A 6,194-nucleotide genomic window follows, 5' to 3' on the forward strand; every position below is an offset into this window, starting at 1 on the left:
GTAATAAGAAATCCAGGACAATTACCAAATTCACCATTTTCGTGGAGTCATATAAATTACATTTTTGGCGCATCTTTGGCCATGAAAGGTTCCTGTAAAACGTTTGTTAAAAGTGGTTGAATTTTTTATTTAGGTCGAAAATGTCAAAATGTTTAGGGAGAGGCGATGAATGACTAACTACAGGGTTCATACGGATTATGTCAAACCAAATTCAAGGCCATTTCAAGGCTTTTTCAATGTCTTAATTAAATATCCAAGGCCCATTTTACCCGTCATCTAAGTCATCTTGAGAAGGAACAAGAGAACAAAGTCAACTTATAATTATCCACTTGATCAAAATACAAGTTGACATGGTAATTATTAACACTTGTAGGGGAAGCGGCAAAGACGAAGTTGCATCCAAATGATCAGTGGCTATGCTTTCATTTATCCTAATGAAACCTTAATATTCAAGGATTTTTCAAGGCTGTAATCCAATTTTCAAGGCTTTTCAAGGCCCAGAATGAAATTCAAGGCTTTTCAAGGCCCAAGGTGAAATTCAAGGTTTTCTCAAAGCCCGTGTTAACCCTGAACTAGCCAGGACGGACAAATTACGATTTTGTCTCGGATGAACTAAAAGCCTGGTGTATACAAGGAAACTAAAAGCTTTAAAATATAACTGAACGCCGAGCAATGTCAAAAGTATAAGTTTAGTTTTCCAAATATCTTAGCGTATATAACGACCTCTGAATAATGTACCAGCCAATATATGGCATGTCTGTTCACTTCAAAAAGTCAAAAATGGATTTGTAAATTTGTCCAGTGAAGTCATCTTTCACTACAACGTCAAATTCTGTATGCCCGAAGAACAGTTCTATGGTATAGTAAACTGTTTGTGGCCAGCCGTCTGTCGGAGGTTCCACACGGATACAGCCGAGCTCCACACACGAATGTTCTGTTGTGTACTCAGGGTGGGTATCAGTAGAGGCAAACACGGGGACAACCATTACGGTGTGTCTCCTATGGTCGCCGTGATGTGTGGATGAGTAGGCGTGCGATCGTATCTCAGACGAGCTCAGTCTCTCACCTTTTGCCACAATTATGCCAAACACATTGTCACAATGAGGCAACCCATCCACCATTACTTTGTATTCTACTTTATGATCGCCCTCTCGGAACACCTCTAAACTGTCAATTCCATATGTATGTCTGCACACGCGAGCACAAATAGTAAAAGGTTCAAATCCGAACAGCACAGCACCAAAGAGGACGGCCACTTCCGCCTGAAGCGGAACTAGAACTCGTCTTTCAGGAAAAGTCCTTTTTATGGCATTGCTGACAAACCCGGATGTAGCAAATCCACCAACTAGTAATATTAGATCTACTTTACTCACTTCAGATAAAATGGACTGGATATGGGCCACGATGTCATCAGTGGAAGGACGGAAGAAATTCTCCAAGTCGTCATTGTCGATTGCAATTTTATCATCGATTGTTTGGCTCTTTACTTCCAGTTTGCTCTCTGCGATCAGTCTAGGCAGGAATTTGTATATTAATTTTTGAATTTTTATCACAACCCAATTTTCTTTTCTGTGCCTCAAACTCTCTCGACATCATCATCCAGTCTGAAGCTCTAGACACTCTAAAGTTGTTGATGAAATCTTTACCGAACTGTCTGACAATAAAATCATAGAAAGTGTTGTCGATAGAGGTGCCTCCCCAGGGTCCTCCAGACGCTTGTCTAACCTCCATCAGGCGGCCGTCCTCTGCTACCTCGTGCACCGTCGTGTCCACTGTACCACCTACAGACAAACGTATATACATGTGTAACATTCTTATTTAAAATCACTGGATAAAGATAATTCTTACAGAAACATGTTACATACAAAAAAGTATGACAAAAAAAATGCACACATGAAGAGATTACTGCAACGGAAAGATGTTTGCAACTTTACATCAAATACGATGAATACATGTAAATAGTAGATTATATAAAATGTACCTCCCATGTCGACTATCATGTAACATCCACCCGGTCTGAAGGCATCCTTCAGCCTGCGGTCATGGGAATCTACTAAAGTTCCGTGGATGAGAGAACGACAGTAAACGGCGGCCGCCTCCGGCTCCAACGCTATCCGAAGATTTTCTGTAGCGATTCCAGCCTATCAAAGGCAATTGAAATGGGTTATTCATTGTTTCGATGGAACTTTTAATTAATTGAGTAAAACAAATCTTGTGTAAATACAAATTATTTATGACGATATTATACCAAAAAAATAGGATTGCGCTTGCAATTCACAAGATTTCAAGGGTGGCTCTTCTGATTGTGTTAATAGATGGCACAGAAAGGATATAGAAAGGATATGCTCATCCATCTGACCCAGTGTTCAACATGAGTTAATTAATTTCAAATGACATACGTGATGTACCAAAATACGTAAAAATCACTTAGCCAATATTATACAAAAAGAAATTAATAAACAACATTCTGCTCAATAATATCCCTGCTATTGTTGTAACAAGCTGAAGGTCATTGATATGGCTAATGTATGCCCCTTTCGTACTTAAAACAATATAAATAAACGAATAGATATTTCACCTTTCACAGATTCAATAATACCCGTTTGGAGACCGGAACTGCGGCGGTCTAAATCTTAAAACTGAAATAAAAGTTAAAATGCAACTGCACGCTAACTAATTCAGCTTCTTTTTACATGTAGCTATATACCACAGAGTACGGTGTCTTAATAACGCTTAAGGCTTTACCCTACCTCAATCGCTGCCTCGCGCATGAATTGTTTGGCGGGCTCTGTCCAGATGGCGGGAATTGTAAGTACCCAATGAATTGTTCCGCTATCTTTTGCTAAACTGTGAGTCTTGATCGAAGCCAGCACTTTCCTATATAGATATCTTATGCTCTCCGTGTACACTATCATGGCAGGAAACTTGCGCCCAGCCTCATCAGCAATTTTCAGTTCACGTTTTAAAGTCTGAAAGTACAGAAATAAGAAATTATTTCAGAAGTTTGTTAACCAAAGCAGCTACGAATTTTTCAGCTCGCATTTTTTGTAGTATTTGTACAATTTTGTATAAAATTCCAAAAAATGTAACTCATTAAAAGACTCGATTATAGAGAGATATTTGAGACCATCATTATAACAGTCTTCATTATGACTATCGATTGATAGCCTATCGATCACGTAGAAAATTTGGTCAAAATTGCTGTGATTTTCCTTGCTCTTCCAAACGGACGTTGACATTTGATCGATTGCCCAGCGTGCCATTGTGTGTCATTAGCTGTTGCAAGAAAGAAAATCCTTAGAATTTAGCTGACGTGTGAAATTTTCTTTTCATTTTTTTTTTTCTTTTCTTTTTTTTCTTTCTTGCATGACTTCAATTTCAAATCAATATATACAAAATCTGGGAACACGGCAAAACTATCCATAAGATGTGTATGACTATCGGGGATCACGCATTTGTATTTCACTGATAAAACTGTGAAAAGAATGTTGCAAAATGGATAGCCAAGTAAATAAGTAAATACATAAATAATGATAATAATGAATAAAAACGTGTAAATAAGATGTACCGATATTACCTACGAAGTATTGTCGTGTATTGTTCATGATTATTTGTTATAGAACTTCTATATTAACTTTCAACAGAATTGTACAAATAGAAGCTTTAAAAACTTATGACTTTAATGCAGTGGCATTTAGTATGTCATTTACCACAATCCGTCATATTGGTAGCTATTTATCAATATGAAAACGAAATCAACAAATCAACAAACTGATGAAGGTAAATAAAGTTCAAACGTAGAATGATTTTCGGTCAGATGCCTTTTGAAAACGGATATTTGATACCGTGATTGCGTATAATTGAGTCAAGGGCACTTATATACCCTAATCAATAAAAACACGCTTGTCTGTCAGGAATCCTTAATATATCGTGTCGAAGACTTAAACAACTATTTCCGTAGTTATAACTCTTAAAGTGTATTGTTAAATAAGATATCAAGAATAAATAAATAAATAAATAAATAAGCATGGTTATCTTCTTAATATCACCATATGCATTAGATATCTTTAATACATGTTTTAGAGCACGGCACTCAATAATGCGCTTTAATACATTTGTATACGAGCACACCGATTCAAACACATATAGGGACGTAATAAGCTAATGTTACCATTCTGTCATGTAGTTTCATTTTGAATCTCCTGAAGCAGTGCCAATCCTGTTGTAGTTTTTCCTGTATCAGGTCCGCGTACTTTTCCTCGGCCTCGTATCCGAAGGAGTGAAAGGTCATTTCTGGATCGAACAGGGCTGTGGTTGGGGCCTTGGCTGAGAGATGTCCCCCTGTCCTGGGGGACCATCTGTTAATAAATATCTCCCGAGCGCCAGGCGACTTCTCATACTCATTCCGGAATGTATATGCGTACCCGGAGTATGTGGTACCAAAGTCTATCGCAGCCACGACAGCTGTTCCTGATCCCGTGGGGGAGCGCCGATGGGTGTCTTCTCCTCCCCCCGGGACATTTCCATAAGAGGTTTTAGTTTGTTTTTCGGTCCCGAAGTCACACTTGTCTGCCATTATTCACAGTCAAGCTTTTCAGCCAAGGTACACTGTATATATATACACACACTTTGTAATGTATACATATACCATTTATAAATGTTTTGCGCAAGAAGGAACATACAAAAAATATCGGAAGCTTTGATACAAAACAACCAATCAACATAGCCAGTAAACACTAAAGTAATACACATGTAGATTAGCCAATCAGATAAAACGAGGAAGTTAAATACCGTTCAATTTATGAGACCATTGTGCTCTGACACCACATAGAGCATTTAAATATACACACACATTGAACAGATATACCCTGTCGATATACTCATATATACATAACGTATACCGACCGTAAGCAAGTACTGAAGTGTACTTGTTTTGTGTAGTAAGGTTACCGGTTTATTGCCCACACGACTCCGCCTATTGCTGGGTCATTTAGGTTTTACCCAACTCTTTGAGTTTGTATCGCCTAAAATAGTCAGTGTTCTGTCTGCGTGAAGGAGAAGAACCGTCTGTCTTGTAGTTTTAAATCTATAAGCTGTTTAAAAAACGTCTCCCAAAATTTGCACTAGCACACCATTTTGAGTAGCCCGAGTTTCCTCTGTCCCAAACACGTATACCATGTCTGGTGTAGCCTACACCAGACATGGTGTTTAGGCCAGAGGAAGCTCGGACTACACTTTGAGATGGTTACTTTATTAAAGGATACAACAGACATATCGGTGTCCTTCGGTGTCAAATTTATTTTCATTGGAAATGTATTTATTGTGGATTCACTGTAGATTAAGTTCAAATACATTGTTTACTGTGTCGAAGATACTGATCCTGACTTATATTTAGCGACCCACTCACCGAGTCGAAAATCGGAAAGGGATTATGTAATGCCCCTGTCTATCCGTACATGTTCAAGGAGACTGTACTAGGGATGTCAGCTTGGGATCAATTATCGGGAGAAAATGTTGGAGGCTGAAGTCATTCACACATATCTTCGTGTATTGTAAATAGATCCCCCCTTCCCTCCCAATAACTCAAGGTCCCTTTACTAAATAAACTCTTTTTACATAGTGCTTGTACCGTCACGGCTGGTGTGGGTACTCTTTTTTATGCGCTTGTGTCATAGGTAAACTGACTAGTGATAGAAAAATCGTTTCCGGTTAAATATGTAGTTGCCTCCCCTGATTGGAACTCCCTTGAACAGCACGAGGTGTAATTTAAACATCTCTCTTTGATCCTGAACCCCACAATGTAAAGTCGCGAAACGTGAGTTCTCATTGCACTGTTGGGTTTTTGGGTAGTGGTGCACTTCATTAGTCTTCTAGAGATGACTGGTGATTCCCTACTGTACCAGTTTTCTCTACATTCATTTCCCTTTGACAGACCCTTCCGTTCGGATCAATAACGTAAGTTCGGACCGATAAAACTCGCAACGTGTCTCTCTCTGAAGCATATTTCCTCCAGCAGGACACCTCATCCTGTCAGATTATACTACAGAGAACGGGCGAACCAGTTGTCTCACTCCCATAATTCTTGGCGTTTAGCTGGAGTAGGAAACATGGCACGTTATTAGATGGCCCTGGATGTTAATAGTATGTTAAACAAAATAAACCAAACCGTTATAATTAAGAGGACATATTCCAAA

At 38.7% G+C, this 6,194-nt stretch overlaps 1 pseudogene; it reads right to left on the bottom strand.

Moving 5' to 3' along the window:
* Positions 1 to 671: 671 nt before the first annotated feature.
* On the bottom strand, positions 672 to 4,617 carry LOC117335199 (annotated as a pseudogene).
* Between the last annotated feature and the right edge of the window lie 1,577 nt (positions 4,618 to 6,194).

This window comes from Pecten maximus, chromosome 9 (assembly GCF_902652985.1).
Source record: "Pecten maximus chromosome 9, xPecMax1.1, whole genome shotgun sequence".
NCBI classification, from domain to species: domain Eukaryota; kingdom Metazoa; phylum Mollusca; class Bivalvia; order Pectinida; family Pectinidae; genus Pecten; species Pecten maximus.